The 26,253-nt window shown below is 44.8% G+C and overlaps 1 protein-coding gene across 3 annotated transcripts in view; it reads right to left on the reverse strand.

Annotated features, from left to right (window-relative positions):
• Nucleotides 1–26,253, reverse strand: part of TRERF1 (transcriptional regulating factor 1) — a 197,961-nt gene that overhangs the window by 103,584 nt on the left and 68,124 nt on the right. For all 3 annotated transcript variants that reach the window (XM_069488026.1, XM_069488025.1, XM_069488027.1), the window contains one exon: nucleotides 16,194–16,276. The gene's annotated coding sequence lies outside the window, so the exon portion shown is untranslated. The remainder of the gene's footprint in view (nucleotides 1–16,193; nucleotides 16,277–26,253) is intronic.

Consider the following 26,253-nt stretch of genomic DNA (forward strand, 5'->3'; position numbering starts at 1 on the left):
CCTCCTTTGTGGATCTGTCACTGCTCATCAGCACCCCAGGATCAGTGGGGGGAAGAGGTGACTACTGTGCCCTTCCTCTGCACTCCTGGCTTGCATCCTCGCACCTCCATCATGCAGGTTTCTGAGGGGGCTCAGGTAAAAGAAAATTCTTTATTGCTGTTCTCAAAATAAAACCTAGGATCACAGCTGCTCTCGTTTACTTAACTGTTTCTGTGACATGAGCTCACCAGATGCCCCCTTGGGAGGACACAACGCAGCCCCCCTTAGGGAGGCACCTTATCCGAAATGCAGCCGGAGGAGGGGCCGGCACACCCGCCCCCGGGGGCCTCCAGCTCCCCCTTCCCTCTCACAGCTCCAGGGCCCCCACCTCCCAGAGGCAGGTGCTAAGACAGCGCTGATGGCTTCTCTCCACCCACGTGATCCACTCATTCAGCAAGGATTTACTGAGCGCTTACTCTGCGGCAGACACTGTGCTAGGCACTGCCCAGAACACAAAACACAGTAGGATACAGTCTACGCCTTCGAGGAATCTACGGTTCAGTTTGGGAGTCGCGGTGAGAGGGGGCAGGGGAGAGTGTGGAGAAGGCAAGGATCACTCAAGTATTCAATGCATATTTACTTCCCCTTAACATGTGCCAAGACCTGTGCTGGGGGAATGCAGCAGAGTGACCCAGCGACTGCAAAAGCGGGATAAGGACAATGATGGCCATGTGGGAGCACGCAGGAGCGCAGAAGCCACCCAGTCGCTGGGGCCAATGCCACCGGGCGCTGCTTCTCCTCAGCATGCCAGCAAGTACTACGGAGGATTGAAAACAAAAGAAAAGTGGTTAAGACCAAGCCCTGACCTCAAAGAGTTAAGCAAATGATGAAGGAGGTGAGAATCCTGCAAAGGAAACAATCACTGAGCCACGGGGGGCACAGGGTGAGGAGCTGACTGCAAACCGAACTCAGAGAACCAGAGCTGGGCAAACTCCGCAGAGCTTCCCAGAGAGAACAGAAGTAAAACCTGAGAAGAAATACTGAGGGGGAGAGTTTTTTAGGCAGGAAGATTTTTCTCAAAGATGAAAAGCAAATGTATGGTTTTTACTCAAAATGTTTCTAAATGGCACACCTATGCCCAGGTCTTTGGTTTGAGGAAATAAGAACCTTGCCAATAGTGACCTTCGCAAATGGAAGTTACATTTAAGTGGGAAGAAGGGCATCACATCTGATTTCAGCTGTCCACACCTTAATTTCGTAATGCTGGGCCGTGGGCATGTCTGTCCATACACAGACACACACACACACACACACACACACACACTCCCCTTGGGTCCTCTTTGTGCGTTTACTGTCAAGCGAATCAAATTCCATCCTTCTGTAGAAGAACTCTGTAATTCAGGGAAAGAGAGACTGAATTACCAGGGACAGTCCACAAATTAATAACTGGGAATCGACCACATGGTTTTTGCTATAATGATATTCACACGAAGTATGAGCAGAAAGGCCACCTTTGGTCTGACGGTACACGGGTCAGTCAATAACAAGTTAACAACTATTGACTGACTGTCTGTTTAATGAAGAACCCTGTGCTGGTGTTGGAGGAATGGGAAGGAGAGGGTGGTGGGAAGGATCTGGGGGAGGAAGACAGAATACGGTGAAATGGGAGACTCCTAAGACACCGAGCCTGGGCCCAGCTCCACCACGGAGAGGTCTTGGGTAGGTTGATCCCATCGTGAACTTCGCTTCCTCATCCATGAACATGTCTCCTACCTGCCTCTCAGAGCCATTCACAGTTCACGTGAGACAATGTGAGCCTACATACTTGGGAAAGCAGAAGGCTCTATACAATGCACAGTGAGGGTCTGGAGGTTCCACATCCCCCACCTCATAACTACCCTGTCTGCTTTCCCAAGAGTCCCCTGAAGCTCCCAGTCAGTTTGTCCCACCCCCTTGGCACAGTAACTGATTTGGGGGAGCACAGGATCCAAGGGAAGCCAATCAGGGGCAACTGACTCAATTTCAGGCCTTTTGCTGACACATTAAGGAAGCCCCTCTTCGTTCCTCCTGCTGGATGAGAACAAGGAAATTGAGGGGCCAGGACCCATGGGCTGCCACTTTGGGGCCAGAAGGGAGATCATGCTTGAGAAAGAAACCAACATGGAAGGAGAAAAACCAGGCATCTCAGTTGAGCCCTGGAGCAAGCCTCACCTGATGCTGAAATTTACCCCTGGATTGCTCAGTCACATAAGCCAATACATTTTCTTCTTTTGCTTAAACCAGTCTGGGTTGGTTTGCAGGTCATCACCTAGCTGATTATGTAAGTAATGCGATAAACCTCTCTAGCTCCTCACCACACACCCTGTGACTCCACAGACTACCCAGTGAGCCGTTTCCTACCGAGTGAAGATGTCAAGGGAATCATTCAAGGAACAAAAGGAAGAAAGGCAATCACAAGGAATGAAACCGAAGTGATTGCTACACCTGCCTTTATTCACCTCCCATCTTCTAAGACCAGTGAGGGTCGCAGTGACAGAAAGAGGGGGAAACACCCCAAATTCTCAATGATAAGCTGAAGAATCAGTGTCTGTCTCAGCTCTACTTTTGCCTGTTTTCTCCAGATGTTTACCTATTCCCTTTTATGGTAACCACTACAGAGCCCAGAGGAAGAATACCAATATCCCACTGATTTATTTTATATCTTAAAAAATTACTCAGGGCCTGCAGTACTGAGCTCATGTTCAAATTAAGTTTGCTGGAAATCTAATTTGGGATGAGTAATTTAATTTCGCTACTACAATTAAAAGTGGTACAGTATTTGTGTTTTAGAGGAAAACCATATTAGATTCATCTAATCTTGTTAGGTGACTATCATATTTAGATCACATTACATCTGGAACAGATATATACTGGATTGATTTCTTTCATAAATCACTTGGGAGACCAAAGGGACTTGGCTTCTCCCTGCTCCCTGTCCACCCACCCACAGAGGTCAGCACGGGCAATAAATGCGAAAGAGCCCTCGCTGAGAACTCCACTACACAGTCCCGGAATTCACGAACCCAATGCCTCACCTAGAAAAACTCCTCACATTTTGCAGATGAGTAAATGAGGCCTAGTGGGGACAGGCAACTTGCTCCAGGTCATACAGTCAGCTAGGTAGTGGCAGAGCTGAGATTACAACCAAGTTCCCTGCACCCCAGGCCCTGCCACTCCACCACGCTTGTTCTTTGTAAGATCTAACAGGCAAAACAGCCAGAGGGCCTCTGCGAGCCTGCTGCTACTCATCCTGCTAAACCAGAGTCATCAGATGCCAACTACAGGCCTCTCTGCCTCTCTGAAGTTTCCAGGGAAGGTAAGGAGTACGGAGAAGCTGATCTCACTATCTCCGAGGCTAACTCAGACCAGTGCCCCAAATCCTCCTTGTATAGTCCATTTTCTTGATGCGCACTTTAAACACCCTCACTCCCAGGTAAAAATTCACATGAAGAACATTCAAACCATAGGATAGGTCAGGAAAAAGAGTCTGCATTGCTTTTTAAAATTTTATTAATCTCAGGAGTACTGCTACCTGCGCAGATTCAGTGGGTGTAATATCACACATCAGGGTTCCAACTGCAGAGTTTAATCTAAGAAAATTAGGTTATGAAGCGAAATCAAGGGAAGGAGAAGCTAGATAAAATATCTGTAACATAGGACAACTTAATACACATACTGCATAAAAATCCCTTATAAATGATTAAAAAAAAGGAAATGCTGCAAAATAAAAATGGGAGAGGACCCAAAGAGGCAATTCACACACACACACACACACACACACACAAGATTACTGATGGTCTCATGAAAAAATGTTCAAACCCATCGGTAAGCAAACCTTGCAAATTAAAACAACGTGATACTGTTCCCCAACTATCCAACTGGCAAAAACCAAAACAAGTGTAATGCTCAAAATAGTCAAGGTGCCCTGAAGTAAGAACCCTCAGACACTACTGATGACTATAAATCAGTCCACATTTCTGAAGGGCCATCTGGCGATATGTATCACCAGCTTTAATACGGAGCACATGCCCTCCCAAGAATTTTCCCTGAGGAAACACTCAGAGGAATACTTAAAGATTTATGCACAGGGACATTTACAGCAGCAATATTCACAATAATAAAAAATCTAGAAAAACCTAAACTGTACTATAATAGAAAAATGGTTAAATAAATTATGATACATCAATACAGGAAATAATATGTAGGCATTAAAACTCCTATTTTTGAAGAAGATTTAAAGACACAGGGAAATGCTCACAACATGATGCTAAAATTTAGGGTGATTCCATTTTGCAAAGAAAAAATATATATCATATACAATATAAATATGATACCTGGTGGCATAGTCAGCTAAATGCCCAGTAAATATTTATGCTTCTCTTTCCAGAGTGTAGAGTTTTCACTGTGAAGCAGCAACTCAGCCAAGGGACTACAAGTCCCAGCAGCCCTTGTATCCAGGTGGTGCCATATGACGATTTCTACCAATGGAACATAGGTGGAAGTGATATGGGGCACTTTCAGGCTGGGGGGTAGGAAGTGGTGTGCCTTCTCCATGCTCTCTCCTCCATCTGCCAAATGCATGCAGAGCACTCCAAGACCCTCGGGAATGGAAGAGCAATAGATGGAAGGAGCCTGGGCCACTGAATCACTCAGTGCAGGGCTCCACCAGTGGACTGACCTCCAAGCAGAAACACCTATGTTGGGCTGAGTGAGAAATGAACCTCTATTGTGCTAAGCTATAGTTTGGGGTTTTAATGGCTTCTTTAGCTAGTGTTAGCCTAATACACACACACACATACACACACACACACACACACACACACACACGGAAAAACTACTGAAAGGGAAACTACCAAATTTTATCTGATGTACTATAGTTACTCAAACTATAGGCAAATTTTTTAAAAGTGTTCTTTTCTACCACAAACATCTTATTTGATAACTAAAAAAGTGACTGAAATAAAAAAGGACTTTAGATGGCAATGCTATATAATAAAACACTGAATAAGGTTACAAACATTAAAATGAAGAAAATTACAAGGTTTCAAATGAAAAAAATCTAGATTTATAACCTTTAGAAAGATCTGTTAAAATAGTTCTTAGCCTGAGCAAGAACAAGACCCCATCTCTACAGAAAAAGAAAAAGAAAAATTAGCCAGGTGTGGTGGCACACATCTGTAGTCCCAGCTACTAGGGAGGCTGAGGCAGGAGGATTGCTTGAGCCCAGGAGTTTGAGGCTGCAGTGAGCTATAATAACACCACAGCACGCTAGCCTGGGTGACAGAGCGAGACTCTATCTTAAAAAAAATTAAAATAAAATAAAATAAAATAATTCTTGACAAATGATTGTTCAACAGCAAACTAGGGGGAAAGGCTATAACTTATATAATATATGAAATATTAGAATCCTTTAATATGTAAAGAGCCCTTGGGAATCAATTATGTGAGGGATAAATATAATAATTGGGCAAAAAGACATAAGCACCTAATCACAGAATAAGAAATACATTTGACTTATATACATATGAAAAGTCAAATACAATTGACTTATATACATATGAAAAGATTTTCAAACTCACTAATGATCAAATAAATGGAAATAAAAATGAGATACTCTTTATCCCTCTATCAGATTGGCAAACATGTAAAATATTGTGAATATAAGATCCAAGGTTGCTGAGATTATGATGAAATGGGAAAAAACTAGTTTTAAATTATATAATATTTCCAATGAGCAATTTGGCATGATGGGAGAAACATACCTTGAAAAACTCTTTGACTTTCTAGATATTTGTCAAAAGAAATAAACAAGTATGCACCAGAGTTATTTAAAATAGGAAAAAGAGAAAAAAGGAAACAACTTAGATATCCATCTGTAAGGGGCTGGTTAAATACACTAAGGTGTGTGTGTGTGTGTGTATTCAGGTATTAGAATAATACATAGCCATTAAAATTATGTTGAAGATCTAAATGTACTACAGCACAAAAGTGCTTATCTTATAATGTAAAAAAGCAGGATATAAAGCAATAGAAGTGGTATAATTTCTTTGTTGTTTAAATATATGAATGGATAAGAACATGTGTTATAAAAACACGAAGAAAGAGTATGGAAGGATTGTTATCAAAATATGGATAATAGTTGTCTCTGGCAGGTGGAATTACAGGTGACTTTCATTTCCTTCTGTATATTTTATAAATTTTCAACAATGAATATATATTATTTTTATTTTATTTTTTATGTTTTATCATGAAAATTTTCAAACATACACAAAAGTAGCTGGAATATATATACCCATCACCCACCTTCAATTATCACACATGGCTTGACTTCATCTCATCTTTATGCCCCATACTCCTGGAATATTTTAACACAAATCCTAGACATATCATTCATCTATACATACTTCAATAAATAAACATATACATATGCTCCTTGACTAATGATGGGGCTACTTCCCAACAAACCTTTCATAAGTAAAAAATATGGGTTTACTGGGATGTAACCCCACTGTAAGGAGGGTAATGAATGAGTATTGCTTTCATACCATTGCAAAGTTGAAAATTATGAGTCAAACCATCGTAAGTCAGGAACCATCTGTACATATAAAACACACAGATTTTTTATGTTTAACAAACTCAAACTCCCTCCTGGATTATTTTAAAATATTTCATTTGTCCATAAATACTTTAGTATGTCTCCTTAAAACACAATCATTTTACCATATCACACCTACAAAACTAAAATTAACCTCTCAATATCATTAAATATCCAGTGTCCCAGTTTCTCCAATTATCTCGTAAATGCCTTTTTACAGTTGTTAGTTTAAATCAGAATCCAAACAAGATTTACATTTGTATCTGGCTGATCTATCTTTTGAGTCTTTTACAATTTATTACATAATGTCCCTCTCCCTCCTTTCCCATGCCATTTATTTACTGAAGAAACGTATGGGTCATGTGTCCCAGAAAACTGCTTGATCGCATCCCTGTGGTGTCTGTGAACATGCTCCTCTATCCCCTGTATTTCCTTAAAACTACGATTTAGTTCCAGTGTCTAATCAGCTTCAGGTTCTATTATTTTTTTTTTTTGCAAGAATCTTTCAAATCAATAGCATTATTTTTATAACCAAACAAAACAATAAAACTTTTTTTTTAAAGGGGAGAACCCATAGAAATGCCACCCTTTCTAATTCATCCATTTTAGTAATTCATTAAAACTCAGAAAAGTTTTTTTCTGAGTACAACCCCAGTCAATGTTTTCTCACACATGAAAGATACTCAGTGACTATTTGCAGACTCATTTATTTTTCCAAGCATGTTTCTTTTACATTTTAGATCCATTTCCTCTCCTGTCTCAGTGGTGGAGTTTATTAGCCCTTAGCAATGGTGCTCCTTTCACTGGAAACGAGACTTCCTTATGTCATCCTATAACTGCATTTGTCTTCAAATTTCCTTTTTTGTCTTATTTTCTCTTTTAAAAAATGTGATGTAAGCACATAATTGACAATTTGGAAACGAGAGAAAATGAAAGAACAAATCACTCATAATCTCACCACTCTAATACAATCACTGTTACCTATATATTGCCTCTCTTTATAAAAGATACATATTTTGTACATAACTGTAAATCAGTGAATATGGGTTTTAATATTTTTAGTTAACATTAAATACATTAAAAAATACTTATAGTGTACATGAAGGGTATAAAAAATAGCAATAAAACACACCCGTGTGTCCACAGCCCAGCTTAAAGAAGAGAACCCCACCAATCCCCTAGGTACCCGTCCCCACTCGTAGGGGGCTTCCCTCTGTCCTCTCTTCTCCTATCACTATCCTGAAATTTTGTCTATGATCACTTGGTCTTTCTGTGCATACAGACGTCTTACCACTGTATAATTAGTTTGCATGCATCTGAATTTTATGTAATTGGAATCATACTGGATGTATGTATTCTGTACTGTATGTATTCTGCAACTTGCTTTTTTGCTTAATGTTATATTTCTGATACTCTTCTGTGTTGTGGTGTGCAGTAATCATTCGTTCCTTTTAACAGCACAACTACAGAGCTGTTTTCCACAGTGAAACTATACCACCATTTATCATTTCTTCACATAAAATTATACTGTAAATATCTTGTCACATTGCTACGTATCTCCAAAATAATTATTAATTACAGCAGAGTATTATGCTGAGAGAAGAATATATTATTTTATAGTTACCCAACCGTCAGATCCTAATATTATATGTGTGTGTGTACATGCACAAATGCACGTGTTTGCTTTGTAAATAATGCATCAGGGAGCATCTTTGTTTAAATAGCTTATTAAATATTTTGTATTGTCTACTTTTTGGGGGATGGAAGAAGATGGTCCATAGAAGCAGTATTACTGGATCAAAATATATGAATGAATAGTATGGCTCTTTAATACATTGTAAAATTGTTTAACTATACTCAATATCACCAGAATTGAGGACTAGCATTAAAAATATATTTTTTGGCTAATATGTTAAAATAGTACATTACTGCTATTTTAATCTGCATATCTCTTATTACTATTTATTTTGTACATTTTCCATATATTTGTTTAGTGTTGTGTTTAGTTAGCCATTTCAGTGTTCTACCAAGGTTTTAGGACTTTTCTTTTTAATTTGAGCATTTCACATCATAAAGATACTAATTTGATCATGTTACTGTCAGTCTTCTCCCAGTCTGTTGTTTCCCCATTGGTTTTTTGACACGAAGAAATCTTTCATTTTCCTGTAGTTGACTGAGTATTCTTTTCCTTTTTGAATGTTTTTCTTTTGTTTCTAAGCAATATTCAATTCTATAGATTTCCCATGCCTCTACATTTTGCACTTTAATTGTTTAATCCATCTGTGATTCATTTTGGTGAAGCCAAAATGATTTTTTCCAAATTGCTAATGAGGTATCAGAATTATTTATTGAATAATTTTCCCTTCCCCATTGATTTGCGATGACTTCTTTATGATTTATTAAATTATTCATGCAAGGGTCTATTTCTGAACTATCCTAGTTCACTTATCTACTTCCTCCTTTTTTATACCAGCACCACAGTGTTTTAATTACAAAGTCTTCCCATTGCATTTTAATATCTGGCAGTGCTATATATTTTAATAACCAACGGATCTAACTCCCTTCCCCCAAAACCACTTTCAGAATTCCCCTTGATGTTCTCATCTACTTATTTTTCCAAATAAACTTAGAACCATTTTGTGAAATTTAAAACATCCTGATGGGTCCTTCAGAGGAATGGCATCAGACTCATGAACTAATTTCAGAAGAATCCAAAGCCTTACTTTTAATCTCACCACTGAAGAAATAGGGTTTTTCGTTAAACTATTTAGGTCTTCTTGGCCTACAACTAAGCATTCTGTCATTAAAATGGCAACTTTATCATTTTCTTTACAATATTTATTCTCCAGGTTGATAGTTTATGACTTTCCACATTGGCTAAAACTTAAAGAAACAATGTTTGCTAACGCCTGTCTTGTTCTGACCCCAGTGGTACCCAGTGATGTCTTGAGGGCTTCGCTGGTATTAATAGATGCCAGTGAGCTGTGTGAACTCAACGTCCTTACCGTGTTAAAGAATGGTCATTTTATATATTCTTTCTCAAGTGGTTTGTAAAAAATTAGAAGTTGAATTGATTGAATGCACTTTTGGAATTAATGAGATTATTACATATTTTTACTTAAGCAATTTAAGTGAATCATACGAAAATACATGTATATGAAGCCATTCCATCTATTTGGTTATGGTAGAACATTCACACACTCTATTGCTGAAATCTAATCAGTAGGATTTTATCTAAAATTTTTACATTCCTAAGTGAGACTGGTATAGAGCCCTCCCTTTGGGGACCTGCCAACTTTGATATCAGGGTCACGTTTGCTTGAAAGAAGGATATGGAAGTTTTCCATCTTTGTTCTAAATCCTGGAACAGTTTATGTAACACAAGAATTATCTGTTCCTTGAAAGTTTAAAAGAATTTTCAAAGGCCTTTTTATATTTTAAAATATTCCACCTGGTACAGGGTGCGTGTGTGTCCATGGGGACATTACCATGTTTGCATACTTTTAAAATGACATGGAAGATACTAATCTCTAATGGAACAGCTTTCTTATAATTTACTGCCTTTCTTTCCCCCATGAAAAGGAAGTAAATGCCCAAGATGATAAAGCGTTAAGAAAAAATCGATTTTCCCAGGCTTTGGATCCAAGAGCCTCCTTTCTAGAGGCAAGTGAAGAAGGCTAAGGAAGGTGTTCGAGGAATATTCAATGATGAAGCACCCATATCTCACTGAGGCTGACCAAGTGCGGCAACCACCACTTTACCACTGACAGATGGAAATAGGAAACCTAAGATCTGGAAAGACAAGAAGATCACCTGTGTGACCCCAGGTCGCCTCTAGTTCTGCAGTACAGGCCTCCAACTTTCCATTCTATCATGCTGTCTCCAGGTGGGGCACACTTCACCTCTTTCATAGCAACAAAAACTTGAAACTCTAAGGCTTTCTCTGCTGCATGGTGCCTGGACCAGCGACCCGTGAGCACTTCAGATAGATTCAGAGTTGTTTTGGACTGAATGTTTGTGCTTCCTCCCCAACCAAAATTCATATGTTGAAGCCCTAAGCCCCAGTGACATGGTGTTAGGAGATGGGGCCTTTGGGAGATAATTAGGTTTACCTAAGGTCGTGAAGATGGAGCTCCCGTGACAGGATCAGTTCCCTTATATTATAAGAAGAGACACCAGAGGTTGCTCTCTCTGAGTGCACAAAGAAGAGGTCAAGCGAGCACACAGCAAGATGGCAGCCGCCCACACGCCAAGTGAAGGGGCCTCAGAATGAAACCTACCTTGCTGGGCACCTTGATCTTGGACTTCCCAGCCTCTAGAGCTGTGAGAAATAAACTGTTTAGGCTACCAGTCTGTGGTATGTTGTTGCGATAGCCCAAGCTGACTAAGAGTTTTGCGGTAATGTCTGTCAAAAAGTACGAAGAGCTATAGCTCTGGAGATCGCATGGTCTGCTGCAGAGGGAGATGCGCCTTGAGAGAAGCAAGCGGGATGGAGTCGGAACAAGTGGAGACTGCGTGTCTGTTAGCACAGGCAAGAACTGTGCCACGTGAGCCTGTATGAGGAGATAAGCAGGACTCAAACGGTGACACCTGGCCCAGGCATGTGGTAACAGGGCAGTAACTGCAGGTGAGAGCCGCAGAGTGGTCTTTTTCTTGAGAAAGACACATCTGAGTTCACGTCCTTGTTCACAGAAATCCATGAAACATTAGAGATCAATGAAATGTTAGGATTAGGACACCTTTTGCCAGCCACGGCAGGGACCTTGAAGCCCGCTTTGGCTCCAGGATTCCTTGGTTCCGTTCAGGATTTCACACAGGTGAGCAGGCAGGCTTTCTATTCCCGCCAGCAGGAACAGAGGAGCTGCTTTCACACCAGTCATGGCCTAACACGGAAGCTTAATCCCCGGCTGGAAGGCGAAACGTGTTTGTGGCAAAGCCAAGCAGACATGTGAAGTGAAGCAGAATGAGTAACGTTTTGTTAATCTGCTGGATGTCAGGGGTGGTTGGATGTATGTTTGGGCATTTTTAATGACTCCAAAAGGCGTCTTAAAAAGACCTACTATTTTGGCAGCTCCAAGATGTAACTTTTGCTACAAGTACTAACACTTACCAGGGACTGACTACACACACACTGCTTTTCTCCCGAGCACCCCTCCTTTCTGGGGCTCTCCAGACTAAAACGTTTTCTGCGTGTGCCTGTGCACGTTCCCACCCACAGAGGCACACCGCACTGCCGACGCCAAATCAAACTGACGGGATTTATCATTTTGAGGGTTAAGTTGTGGAAAAGGAAAAACAGTCCCCCTGCCGCTTAATTTGAGCTATTTAGCTATTTCAAGATTTTCTTCCTGATGGTGGAATTAAACTAACAATTCTAAGTCAATGACTGGAGGGTAAATACTGCCTTCTTTATAAAATGAATTGGATTTATCGAGACTTGTATCAAAATGAATTTTACCCCAACTTTAACCTATAAATACAATCAACACATGATCTAGAGAACTACTAGGCTTCAAGCAAGACTTCAAACAATATGGTATTTTTCCCTACGTTGCACATTAAGTAGATAACTCCACCTCTCCGGCTGGGTCTCCAACACCTGTTACGGACAAATGCAGGATAGCACCCATTCCTGATGTCGTTTTCAAAGGGGACGTCAGAAGAATAACAGTTTAGTAAATTATTCCTAAAGCTGAGTGTTTTCAACTTAAAGATTTATGTTTTGTTCTTAGATTATCTCTTTCCTAATATTTTTGCATCAAGATGGTCTCTTAATAAAATTTTGGTGATGAATGTTAGAGTTTTAAAAACGTCCTAACTTGGCAAAATAAAAAACTGTCAGCCTGGGCCAATCTCCCATTTTTCTTTTGGTACTTTCTTGGTCCAGGCAATCTTCATTTGAGAACAAATCTATAGCACCCTCTGAGCCAAGGAATTTAGGGTCTATCAGTCCTCATCTAGGTATCAAAACGGCGAGGAGCCTTGAGAGCAATAAACAACCTACAGAAAATTTCAGTTTGATTTTAGTCAATACTCAGGGGAAGGGGCATGAAAAATTTATGGTCTTTGAAGTTCCTGGTCACTCTGGAACATTCCCCTCTTGCTGCACCCCTACATACCCAGCCCTCCATCCTCAAAGCTACCTCCCGGTTTTGAAAGAGGCTATCAAGCTTTTGGGGGCACAGTGCCAACCTGGGCTCTCCCCACCATCACTCTGGGAACCCCAAATCAAGACACTTGACCCTCCTGGAATTCTGAGGGGTCAGCCCTGTGGCACCAAAGGCTTTAGAGAATGATCCACAGCATTTTGTCAGCAGAAATTCTATTGAAATAAATACCCAATACTAGCTTCTCGTGACTGTAGCATCTCACTCAATCCAGGTGATTCTAAAATCCACCCACCCTGGAGAGCCTAACTGTGCAGCTAGTTTGGGAAATCAAAGCCAAAGTCAGTCACTGATCCCTCCAGAGCCTCCAAACTGAGAATAAAGGAGGAAAACCAGTTGCCATAGGCCATGTGAAGAATGTATTAACATGTTGCCATAAAATTTTAAAATCTCTGTTTTCCAGAGATTATACCTACTTTTAACTTAATTGTATGCTACTTAAACTTTTCTTTATTTAGGCTTCCCCTAAAATTAAGTCTAATAAAAAAGCACTTCAGAAAAAAAAAATCCATAAACACTAAATATTTTAATACTTTTATTTACCTCATCTCTAACAGAGCTAATCAGTGGCAGATAATATATTTGTTGTGAAGAGAGTGAATTTCCTAGATTAAACATGCACATAAACATGTAAAGGTGACAATAGTTTGAGATCTATGACACCAATAAAGGTAACTTTTATTGGGCCAGCCACCGAGCTGAGTAAGCACTTGACTGGGATTACCTCAGTTAGTCCTCACAGCAAACCCATAAAGCAGGAGCTGCTCTTATTCCCATTTTATAGATGAGGTTTTAAATGAAGAACCTCATTACTGTAATTTAATCTCCACCAACCCAGAATTTGAGTTCAGTGTTTACTCTGGCCATAAAAAGGCTGAAAAAGCAAATTAGAAATTAAAGAGGACGCAAAAGGCATACTAGAAGGTCCTGCGTTTTAAGACACTCGAGAAACAGATGCTAATTGCTTCTAAAAAGAGCTATTTGGGAAGATTCTGCCCGAAACTACACTGTATTAAAACACTTCAAAGTTCAGAATTTTACTAGTTAAGAGTGGGTTTCCTCTCACTATTACCCCCAACAATGAGTCCAAATTAGTGAGGTTTTTCTCAACTTCTATAGGTGATACAGTACGGTGGATATTAGCTACTGCTCCCAATATTCATTTCCCTCCTCCCTCAACAGTATCCAGATTGCCAGGAACCCAATCCTCCCCCAGCCCAGGGCAGAAGCCAGCCTGAGCATGAACTCACCCAGGGAAGAAAGAGCAGAAAGGTGAGAAAAAACTGGATGCTTTAGGTACTGCTGAGCTGCTGGTTCACACCCACCCTGCAGTCCACCCTATTCTTGCACATTGTGGATACACGAGCTGATTAATCCCCTGTGCTATGGGATACCCTTTGAGTTTGGTTTTCTGGTATTCACAGCCCAAGAATCCAAACTAATAAATGGGAAACAAGAACTCCCATGGTCTGAAAGTATGTGTCCCCCACCAAAATTCATGTGTTGAAATCCTGACCCCCAAGGTGATGGTATTAAGGGCGGGGCCTATGGGAGGTGATTAGGTCTTGAGGGCACAGACCTCATGAATAGGATTAGTGCCCTTATAAAAGAGGCCTTAGAGAGGGCCATGGCCCCTTCTGCCATGCAAGGACATAGTGAGAAGTTGTCAACAACCCAGAAGAGGCCCCCCTTACCAGAACCTGACCATGCTGGCACCCTCACCTTGGACTTCTAGCCTCCAGAACTGTGAGAAATAACATTTTTTGTTGTGTATAAGCCACTCCGTCTATGGTATGGTTATAACAGCCAATTGGACTCAGATAAACACTTTCCTGCCACTTGCTCAGATTTTGCTTTACAGGTTTTAACTATTTCCAATGCTTTAAACTATTCCCCCTCTCCATTCCACCCCCAAAATGTCACAGGCTTTCAGGAATCACATTAATGAATTAACAAGTACCTTGGCCAAGTCACTTGACTTCCCTGGGACCCTTCAACTACTAAAATAAAAAAGATGAGGATGTTTGTTGTTCCTGCCGGTCTCAGAGCCAGCAGCTGGTTCTATGTAGTTGACCTCATAATGCAAAGTTTCACTCACGCAGATAAACACAAAAGCCTCTCTTTGTTCTAAAGTAGAAATGCCCCTTATAATCCAAGTGGCCTGCATCTCAGCTCTGTCCGACAGTTCCCGTTTGCTCCACAGATCACTCTCCAGCCTCCCCGACTCAGCTCTGCCCCAGATGCCCTGCTCCCTGGGCAGCACCCACCGTGCTCCCAGTGCCGCCATCAGGAGCTGGGAGGCCTGGGAGGGGAGTTTGCTGGGGATATTCATTCTCTGGGCTCTTTCCCAGCCACGCTGCTGGAGGCTGGTGGCATCCCTCTACCAGAGACAACCTTTCCAGCTCCTGTTTCCAATCCTGACAGCCCATCCCTCTCTCTTCCTTTCAGGCCTCAGCCAGGTGACAACAGCTCCCTGCCGTTGTGGCCCTGGGACACCGTGGCCTCCCCTTAACTCTGCCTGCACCTCATGGACAGTCGCTTCAGCACAGTCTCTGCGTTACCCCATGTGAGTGAGCCATCTGTTTCCAACTGGAACCCCAAACACAACAGCTTAAAAATTAAATCAAAATCAGGCACAGTAAAAAAGAAACTGAAGCAATCAATTCTGAGCCTCATACAAGAGGATTGAGAAGTGTGGCACATGCCAAGAAAACAAAACCACATGCACTGAAAAAATCAAATCAGATGTCACCATCCGCCTTCCCCACTGTCACTGAGATGTGTGGAAAGGAGCCATCTCCCGCTAGACCAGGGTTTACAACCTCCCCAAAATTAAAAATTCTGTTTGTACACAAACCAATTGACCCTTCAGACAGCTTCAGTGTGAGACCTGGCAGAGTAAGCATAGCTGTGTGCCCATTTTCTAAACTGAGACTAGAAGAGACCACAGGGCCAGGGCTGATGAAAACACCAGAAATGCCCCAGAACCAGCTAAGGCTCCGTCGTCCGGGAACCCACAGGCTCTGTGGTGTTTCCCACAGCAGCCTTCTAGGAAGTACTGTGATTCTCCAGAGATGCATCCCAGCCATTGTTAACTCCTGAACACTTCTAGGGCCGCCGTCCGTGAACGTACATTGGATCTTTAACTATTTACAACAATTCTGCAAAGTCCAGAGAGACAAGACGGGATGCCCTCAGCCCCATTCCTAACGACACTGAGAACCAATGTGTGGATCTGCCATCACTGAACATTTATTTCCTAGGGAAAGTTTTCTAGAAATCTATGGGTATCCAGGCCCAAAGTAGCTTCCTCCCCTTCTCGGGGGATTCTTTGTACCACAGAGGTGAAAGAAACCATTTTATGACCGCTTTGTCATAAAACGTCCCAACGGCAAGAATTTCAGAGAAGCTACCTGTTTCAGGATTAAGAGGCTGAATCTTTCAGGGTCGTCCTGCTTCTGTGTCCTCTTCCTTCAGCATCCTCCACAGCCAGGGCCTGCAGGATGACCCAGAGAGCATATTCAGGGTGTCTGGCTTCAACACGGGAAGAGGCAGAGTCAGTCAGAGAGAGAATGGAGAAGTGGCATCCCCCACAGAGCCCAACAGCTAGTGGGCCTGCCCAGGAAGACCCTGCAAAACTGTTGGGGAAGGTCCCTGAGGAAAGACAGGATTTAGGAGAGGAAGACACCCAACCCCATTCTTCCAGTTGTTTGGGCCCTAAGCCCAAGTCATCATAGTTCCTCTCTTTCCCTCACAACCCACATCCAACCCATGAGCAGATCATGTCAACTCAACGTCAAATTATATCCAAATTCTCACCATTCCTCACTCCCTCCACTGCTAACTCTTTGGTCCAAACAAGCAGCGTCTCTCATTAGGTTATTGCAAGAATCCCCTAACTAGTCATCCCACTCCTGCCCTCATCCTTCTATAATCCACATCTTCTGGGTTGAATTGTGTCTCCTCAAAGCTCCTGTGTCGAAGTCCAAACCCCCAGTATCTCAGAATGTGACATATTTGGAAACAGGGTCATTGCAGATGTAATCAGTTGAGACGACATCATCCTGAAGTAGGTGGGGGTCCCTAACCCAATATGTCTGGTGCCTTTATAAAAAGGAGATATTTGGGCACAGACAGGCACACCAAGGAAGAGCACATGTGAAGACTGGGGTTATTTTCTCACAAGCCAAAGCACTACCAGCAGCGAGGAGAGAGGCCTGGAACAGATCCTTCCCCAGAGCCTTCAGAAGGAGCGCGGTCCTGCCAGCACCTTGACATCTTGAATTCCCACCCTCCAGAACTGTGAGACAACGCACTTCTGTCGTGTAAGCCACCCGGTCTGTGGTTCTTTCTTATGGCAGTCCCAGCAAACTAGTACAGCAGTCTCCCCAGAGTGGCCTAAGTGATCACTCAATCACTCCACTGCTCACAACACTCCTACAGTGTTTCGCATCTCTCAAAGTAACAGCCTTGAAATGACCCTCAGGGTCCACATGACGTGGCTGGGCCTCTTCCCCGAGGGACTAAGACACCTTAGTTCATTCTTCTCCTCCTACTCTGCCCTCCCTCAATTTCCTGCAGCCACAGTGGCTTCCTCAAACACCCCACGCAGGCTCAGGCCCTCCATACCTGCTCTTCTCTCTGCTTGGTACACTGTGCCCCCCAGGCATCCTTTGCTTCCCCCAGATTTCTGCTCTAATGACCTAAAAAGACACTGAAAAGTAAGGCCCACCCTGACCCCAGAATACTTCTGTCCCCGTCCCTGCTGTATTTTTATTTGTGCCCCTCATCACCACCTGACATTTACTTTCTCATCCCTCTTCCCTCACACTAGACTACAAACTCCCTGAGAGTAGGGACATCATACTACAGTGTGCCCCAGAGCCTGGAGCACAGTAGGTGCTTAAGAACTAGTTGCTGAAAGATTTATTGTCGAATCGAAGAAGCCAAGAGAAGAAGAGAGTTGCAAGAAGGAGGAAGTTGTCCACAGTGTCAAAAGCAGCAAAGAGCCCAGAAAGATAAGGACTGAAGTGTCCGTTAGGTGTGGCAACATGGAGGTCGCAGGTGACCTTAGAGAGGGCAGTTCCTGCAGAAGGCGGGAGGGAGCCCTCTCCTGCAAAACCCACCAGGTCCCTGCCCCGGGCCGGGCACACCCCCACAGGTGGAAGCCAGCCTCGGTGGGCTGTGTCAGCGAGGACAGATTCCTTCCAGACAGCCATCTGTGAGGGCAGAAGAAAAGAGGATGAGAGGTGGAGGAGGATGAAGTTTGAGGAAACACTCTGCTACCAAATAACTGAAGGGCCGAAGGTCCGGGGCTGCAGGAGGCGTAGGGACCCATGTACAGGGAGAGCATTCTCTCCAGCCAGTGGGAGAGACGTTTCTTTCTCTGAGTAGAAGGCAAACCAGGCTGGCATGAACCCAGATGCAGGTCAGCGCACAGGAAGGGCGGCAGAAACTTGAGCGAGCTCGCTGCTGAGGGATGTTTCCAGTGAATGAATGAAGCCAGGCTGTCCCCTGAGTGGAAAAGGGCAGACAGGGAGAGGGGGCTCGATGGAGGTGGGGCAGTGTGGCACATCCCACTGTGGGGCATCATGCAAGCGCAGGCATGGCCCTGAAACCCAAAAGCTCCTTAAAGTTGTGCCCTAAGTGGCTCATTCATCCCACCCTAGTCTGGACCCTGACTGGAGAGAGAGCTGGTGGCTGGCCAGCTGCAACTAGAGGCCACGGTTTCACAGAGGCACAATCTGCACGGCTGTGGGGCTTTCTGCGGCAGCCCTCAGCAGCCGGGGTTCAGGGTGCAGAGTGTTCCTAAAACTGAATTCAGGGACCCCAAACAACTCCACCCCCTGCTGTGAAGGCTTCATCATTCTCCTGGGCTCTCAGATGCAGAACCCTGTACTCTGCTCCCCCAGTTCCTCCCAGTCAGTCACAAATCGTGCTTCTCACAGTGCGAGGGGACTCGTATTTGTTGAGCACCTACTAAGTGCTGGTATAACAAGTTAAAACCCTCACACAACAGTTCTGAGAAGCATTTTTAGCCTCTATTTAAGAAGGACAAAACTGAGATACAAAGAGATTAAATAAATTTCTCAAGGTCACACAGGTAGCAAGGGGCAGAGCTGGGATTTGAAACCTTCCACTTCTCTAACTTCTTTTCTATATACACTGCACCACCCTTAGTCCAACTCCTCAACATTTCATTTCTAAAATTCATCGTGATAAATGTCTTCCAATCACCCCCCCAGCATTGCCCATTCACAGTCCAAAGATCCAGATGGATCTTCATTATTTTCACCTCCCCTCGTCCCATTTGATTGGCTTGGGAGTTCAATCCCAAACTCCATAGCCATCCCTTGGGATCCCTCATAAATGATGCACACGTCCTTCTTTGACCTTATTTCCCATGCACACCTCTGCTCCATCCCACCTGTACTCCTCCCCTGTTTTCCATGCACTCCAGAGGTCCCAATGCTGAGCACATTCCTCCCCCTGCAGCTCTGCCCTCCCAGCCCCCTGCTCTGGCCTCTCTCCTGCAGTCCACCGAGGGACCCTGCCCCCACTTGCTGAGCTCTCCCTGGCTCTTCTGAGCTCACTGCATTTAGCTTCTCTGGGCAAGCGTTCCATGTGCGTGCGTAGACCGCAAGCCCCTTGAGGGTAATTAATAGCTGTGTTGAAAATGCTTGTAATTGCCCACTGCTCAGCAATGTCTTAACTGGTAAACATAACTTAATCCACAGAACAATTCTGATGCTTAGGTGATACAATTTCAGAGGTTTTTCAGAAGATACAGGAGAACCAGGATGGGTAAGTGAAGGGATACAGGGCCTTTTGAAGTTTTGGGAAGCATTCCCATTCTTCCTTTGCAGGAGATGCCCAGACCCTGGCAAATTCTAGCAGCTACCCTACTAAGGAGCAGGATGGCCAGATTTGGCCCTCCCGTGCACCTGCACACACACTCAAGGTCCTGGGTCCTTTCCTTGGCACCCTTTCACAAGCTTTTGCAAACATAGATACATATACTCTCTTCTTCCTTCTTCAAGGGAAGAGCTTGACACATGAGAAAACCAGCTGGGTGGAGAAGCTCATGGTGACCAGCAGAATAATGAGGGCTGCGTGCCCAGAAGTAGGAAAAGAATATTGTTTGTGGAAAATCAGGAATTGGACTAATCCACTTCTGTCACCTGCTATAGACCAGCACCCAACACCACTGGGATTCGCAGAGCACGGGGAGGACGACTGGGAGAGATGAAAGTCAGCAAAGCATTCATGAGCCACCCAATCACCCAGACAGACGGCAGGGCGGACCTGGACGACAATGGGCTGGGAGGAAACTATGGGGTGCAAGGGGATGCTGCCACTAAGATGCCCAATAAGAAAGCAAGACCCACCCGAAGCAGTGGAACCAAAGGGGCAGTGTGCTCCAGGACTTGGTTGAAATATTAATAACAGGAGCGCTGGAATCAGGCCTGGGATCAAATCCTGACCTTGTCACCCCGTTCAACCTTGGGCTGGTCACTTAACCTCTCTAAGTCTGGTTCTGCATGAACTAATGTGAGGCCTGAATACAACAGGAAGTGTTCAAAATTCCTAGCACAGTGCCTGGCATTATATAAGGGGCTACGCAGTGTTGCTCCCCTCCCTCCTTCCAGCCTGCAGACCTCATAGCACTCTCCACCCTCAATAACACAAACAAGTGCAGAAGCTACAGAGCATCTTCCAGCAAGAAGGATGCAAAGAAGGATAGCAAGAGTCAGTCAAGGAACAAAGAGGCCACCCCACAGCTAGTAAGAGAGAAGCACTGGACCTCAGTGAAAGCTTTGAGCCTCAGACCATACCTAAACAGGAAGTTAGTGACAACCCTAGACAACACACACGCACAACCGCAGGGTGCTGCACGCCACTCAGAAAAGATGAAATCCAGCCCTTCTGGAGGGCTCCATGTGGAACGCAAGGAGCACGCCTAGCTGACACTCCAAAGGCACCAAGCTCTTCCCAGGTGTCAGGATGCACCTTGCCCTGGGACCCTCCTTACCCCAAGCACGGGAGGGATCTCGGACAAACTGCGTGGAGCTGCTCTGAGGATCTGCTCACTCCTCCTCACTCTCTCTCCCACCCCCACCTCCCAGGCATCAAGGAAGCAAGCACTCTGAACAGCTATCAGGGGCCTGGGTGACTTGGGTGTGTGGGATCATTTTTCAGCTGGGAGATCTTAGCACAGAAAGGGGAAGTGACAGGCGTTGGTCCCACAGAGCCCCTGTCCTCCATCTGATCTCCATCTGGCTGCCTGGCCAGTGAATGTCTCATCTGGCCCCCTAGGACGCCACAATGGAGTCCTCAGGCTGCCATTTCTCTCCTCTGAAATCCCGCCTGAAACTAATATTTTTATTTGCATTGTTCACACCAGTATGGGGCTCAGTAGCTTCAGTTCATTTATGTGTAAGTGCAGGCAAATACGGACACAATCCGTGTCCCACCTCCCGAAGCAGAGGGAAAACTAGGAGGCTCCTTCCCCTTTGCTCACAACCTCCCCAGCGCCTATGGACCCAGCCTTGCGTCCGGGCAGTATGTGTGCCGAATGTGCTCCACTGAATCTTTGGCAAATTAACAAACAACATCAGTACCATTCCTGCTGCCCTCCCCCACCGGGTTAGGTCCCACTTGTCCCTGATTCATCCTCAGCAAGACGCCCCTGGCTCTGCCCCTTCTGAGCGGATGTCCCAAGTGTAAACTCCTTCTCCTGGTGTTGGCTTCCCTGCCGCCCCCACCCGGCACCTCCCGCAGTGGTTTCCCCTCCCCCCCAAGTTAGGTTCCTTTTTAAAAAATGACTCATTTAGGAAGAGACAAAACCAAGAACTTCAATGGTAAAGATAAAACGGCACCAAGACTCTAAACACCTCCCACTCCATGTAGAATTTAGATGCGATAAATGCCTCCCCTAACTGGACTTCCTCAATTGGAACTTACGGTATATACAATTCTTCTAGCAAAGACACTTCCAGTAAGGTCTGCTCTCTGAACGTTTCAGTGTCTTCTGTACAAATAGAGATGGCCTCAAGCCTCTGGTCAGAAGCTTTTTCAAAATGAAGGAATGAGAAATTAAAGATTAAAGTCTATGCTTTTGACTCCTGGGTCAAAAAATTAATTATTTGATGTTTTACTACACTTATGATTATGATTTATTGACTACAGGACATTGGCATTACATCATGGGCCTAATGAGAATTACGGGGAGTTTTTCATAAAAAAATAAGACTTCTTGGTATGTAGAAGTTTATAATATTTGTGCACAGTATTTGAAAGGAATGAAATTATATAATACAATACATAGAATCATAACATTTTAGGGCTAAAATGAGCAATTAGGATGATCTGAATCCAGGGGTTCTCAATATTGGCTGTATTTTTGAAAAAATTCCCAGGCTCCATCCCCGGAGATTCTGGAACGTTTGGTTTGGAGAGGGCTCTGCCATCGGCTAGTTTCTGTTTTAAGCTTCCCAGTGATTTGAGTGTGCCTGTCGGGCTGAGAACAACGGATCTGCAGATAAGAAGGCTGAGTCCTAAGAAAGTTAAGGAGCAGCCCAAGATCGAGCAGCCAGTCAGAACCACAAAGCCCAGAACCAAACCCGAGTCCAGTTCTGTAGTTTTGCTTACGTTTTTGGTATTCATAGATTCTTAAAACTTTTTTTTTCTTAACAAAAAAAGGGGGACTAATATAGGGTTGGTTAACCTATTGTTCTGTCAAGCAAGGATATTTTCCAAATATCTGCCAATTATGAGCACCACTCCCTGACGTGTGTCTTGCTCGTGTGTGTCCCTGCTAGCCCCTCTACCTCAATCCCCACCCGGGAGGTAAAATTTGACAATGTCTGGTCCCTGCCGACAGTTTCGCTCACTTTCACTCACCCTGCTCCTCATGACAAATCCAATCAAAACCTAGGCCTCGACACTCCTCCATCTCCTTCACCTAACTCCACAGACATCTGTTTCCGAGAAAGGCCCTTCCCCAACCACAAACTACTTCCCAGTCCTCATGACCACAAATCCGTCCTCATGACCCACCCACGACAACATCTGTGCGAGTTACAATGACCAGCATGTACAGTTTGCTATTCCACACACACCGTCCCTTCTGGATGTCTCCCTAAGCACGGATACACTGACAACTGTTAAAAGGGCAACTTCCGAGGAGGAGAATTAGGGGGTGCAGGTGGGACAAGGAGGGTTCTCTTCATACTCCCCAGTTTGCATTTGTGGCAAACATGTATTTTTTTAAATGGACAAAAATCACACACACACACACACACACACACACACACACACCAGGTCAGAAAATACATCTACGATTTGCTTCCACTTTGTAAATACAGAAAATTGCCCAGGAAGTTTACATACCCAAGTTCTAAATGTAAAGTGGTATCTGGGTGATGGGATTATGGGTGATATTAATTTCATTTCCCTTTCCTCTTTGTTACCTTTATTATATTTATGTGATAAAGGAATGATGAGTTTAAAAGCTGAACCACAGCATCATCTGATGTCTGAAACAGTATTGAGAGGCAAAGGTGTCAGAGCAGGTCACAGACTGGTGTGTAGAATCATCTCCCTTTTATTAAATGAAGGATTTTCCCAGTCAGGCCCCTGCCTGGGCCCTGAGCCTACCACTGCCCTGGGCCCCAAGCCACCCCCAGCACAGGCAGTCCCCAAGACCAGATGCAGAAGAGATGTCCGGTCAGCCCCCTTCCAGGGTCCGCTGGCCTCCTCAGGTCACCAACCCTGCAGCCCTCCTGCTCCCCAAGTGTCAGCCACAGAGACCCGCCGTCCTCTCCGGAGAGTCTCCTCTGATCCCTGCCTCTATGTTTTCCGGGCTGTGCCCCCCACAGCCATACTGGGTGCCGGCAAAGGTAAGCAGCCACCCACAATTCAAGTGACACTCAATCCCACAACCTGTAGATGGGGACCCCAGAAACTCTGTAGAGGGGGTGCAGACTGTGGGATTCTCCACAGTCCTCACGGCTCCCTCTTGTCTCCCAAGGCTAAGAACTGGGGCGAGGGAGTGTTCCAGGCAGCAAAAACAGAACTGTGAGCTCAAAGGCCCAGAGGTGAGAGGGTGTGTGATGTGTTCAGGGAAGTAAAAGGCATCAGGCTATCTGGAGTGTCTCCCAGCATGTCCAGGCCTAGCTGAGAGAAAATGCCAAAGAAACTTACTAGGAGCAAAATTCACAAGGGCCGGTGAAGAGAGGCCTAAGCGAAGAGCGCTCAGCCTTCCACCTGCCACGCCGCCTTCAAACTGCCTCCCCACAACTCCATCTACCCTTCTAGTATCTAGGAGGATCTAGGCCAACAGGAGTGGGTGGAAAAATAGGAATAGAGAAACAAGAAATGAGATTGAGCAACACCACACTGCAGCGGGCTGAGGCCCTCCCAGGGCAGCATCGAGTCTTTGTAAGTGGCCTGAGGCGACTCTTGAAGTGGACAGACCCCTCCCCTCGACGTCAGCTCCAAAGGAGAAGGACATCTGCTGATTATCCAAACTTCTACCCCTTCTTTACCCCAAATTTACCTTGGGGTAAATTTTTAAAGAACTCTGAGACTTCAAAACTGCTAAAACACAGACTGGCCACGCTCAATCCAGGAGGCCTTCTGGGAAATCCTTAACAGAGGTCACCGGACTGGCACTCAACTCTCATCTACAGGAAGGAAGCCTTTGACAGCTGTGGCTCCTCAGATGTCCACCTCCACTGTGCCTGACTGTTTGGTGTATGGTACACCCATCTGTTCAGGGGCAAATCCGCTCTGGAGAGGTGTTACTCTGTCTTAAGTAGGAGCACGTGCCTGTCTTCTCTCCCCCAAAACCTCAGCTAGACTATACGCTCCTACTGGGCTCAGCTCTGGCTTCTACTTCTCTTTCCTTTTTAAAAATCCTCCCTATTGGCTTTCAGTGAGTTTTTACTAACCAAGTAGAAAGCTGGCTCTCAAATCCGTCAGCTCCTATCATGGGGCTCCTCCCCAACAGCTGCAGCCCTCACTGGGCTCCAGTGACAGCTACCTCTGACAGCTCCCTCTGACGGGGCCCTTCAGGCCTTGCAGTGGCAATGGCTCCCCCATTGTCCGGCCCAGGTGCCATACCATCCCAGTCGTTCTCCAGTTCCCTGCCTATAGCTCTATAAGTAATTACCTTATTGAAATCTCTTCAATTAAACCCTTCAAGTTAGCGAAGAGTTCAAAGAAGACTCGGGACCTAAGAAAGTTGGACTCTCCTTGGAGACTTTGGAGATACACATGCTGAAAACAGCCAGATCACGTCCTGGGGGATGGTGGATAGTCACCTGCCGGCGACTGCTGAAGGACAGGTAGGGAGGGCTGTAGTGGCTGGAGAAGGCCTCCTGGAGGAAGTGAGATCTGATTTGGGTCTCAAAAAATGGGTTCAAGTGGGTCAAGAGGAGAGGAAGTGGGAAGAGCGTCCCAAGCAGCGGGCCAGCACATATGTGGCACTGACCACAGGGTGGGTGGGGCCCCACTACGGGGGATGAGACCTGGAGGCAGGGAAGGGTCAGAACACATGTTCAGGAGTCAGGTAGGACTGGTCTGAGCCCAACTCTGCCTCTGGTTAGCTGAGTGACTGGGCATCTTACTAACTAACTTAAGAACCCCTCTCAGCCCCACAGTCTTCACCAGTAACCTGATGAAGACAAGGATAAGAAGGGCGCCTGCCTGCTAGAGTTGTTGCGAGGATTTAATGAGAGGATGCACGTGAAAGCTTGGGATGCTCAGTGCCTCCCGTCAAATATTATTGGTAACTCTTGCTACAGTCAAAACTACCCAGTTCCATCCTGCTGATGCCGCCACAGAGCACTTTCTTCTTTATAACAGCCATGATGCTGGGAAGAGGGGAACACTGGCTGCATGGTCACATCCTGAGTCACCCGAAAAGAGTAAGAGCCAGGTGAGCACAGGAATGCCCAGGCAGCCAGGGATGGGTATTCTCAACCTGCCCACACGCACTCGCTCTATATATAGAGGCACTCGGTATATATATTCATTCACGAAGGTCCCTCTGGCTGAAGATGGAAGCCCGAAATGCAAGAGATCTTCCAGGACAGGATACTCCACGGAGGCAACTGCTCTGTGGGGCAGCTGCTCAGCTGCCCTCTGCTCATCATCCTATGTGACATGATGCCCCCTCCTTGCCCCAGCAGGCTTTCAGATTTTGCCCTCCACATCACAAATGTTATTTCCTCCTCTCTTAGCAAGGAATACCTGAGGCTGATAACGTCCTTGCCACCTCTCTTCAGATTTCATCGCTCCCCACTCCCCTTCACCGGCCATACACAGCCTTGCTGTGGTGTGATTCAAAACCATTTATTGAGGGGAGGGGTAAAAACCTGTCGGGTACAATGAACACTATTCGAGTGACGGACACACTAAAAGCCCCAACTTAAGCATTATAAAAGGCATCCATGTAACAAAAGTATC

This window comes from Eulemur rufifrons, chromosome 15, assembly GCF_041146395.1.
Source record: "Eulemur rufifrons isolate Redbay chromosome 15, OSU_ERuf_1, whole genome shotgun sequence".
Classification (NCBI taxonomy): Eukaryota; Metazoa; Chordata; class Mammalia; order Primates; family Lemuridae; genus Eulemur; species Eulemur rufifrons.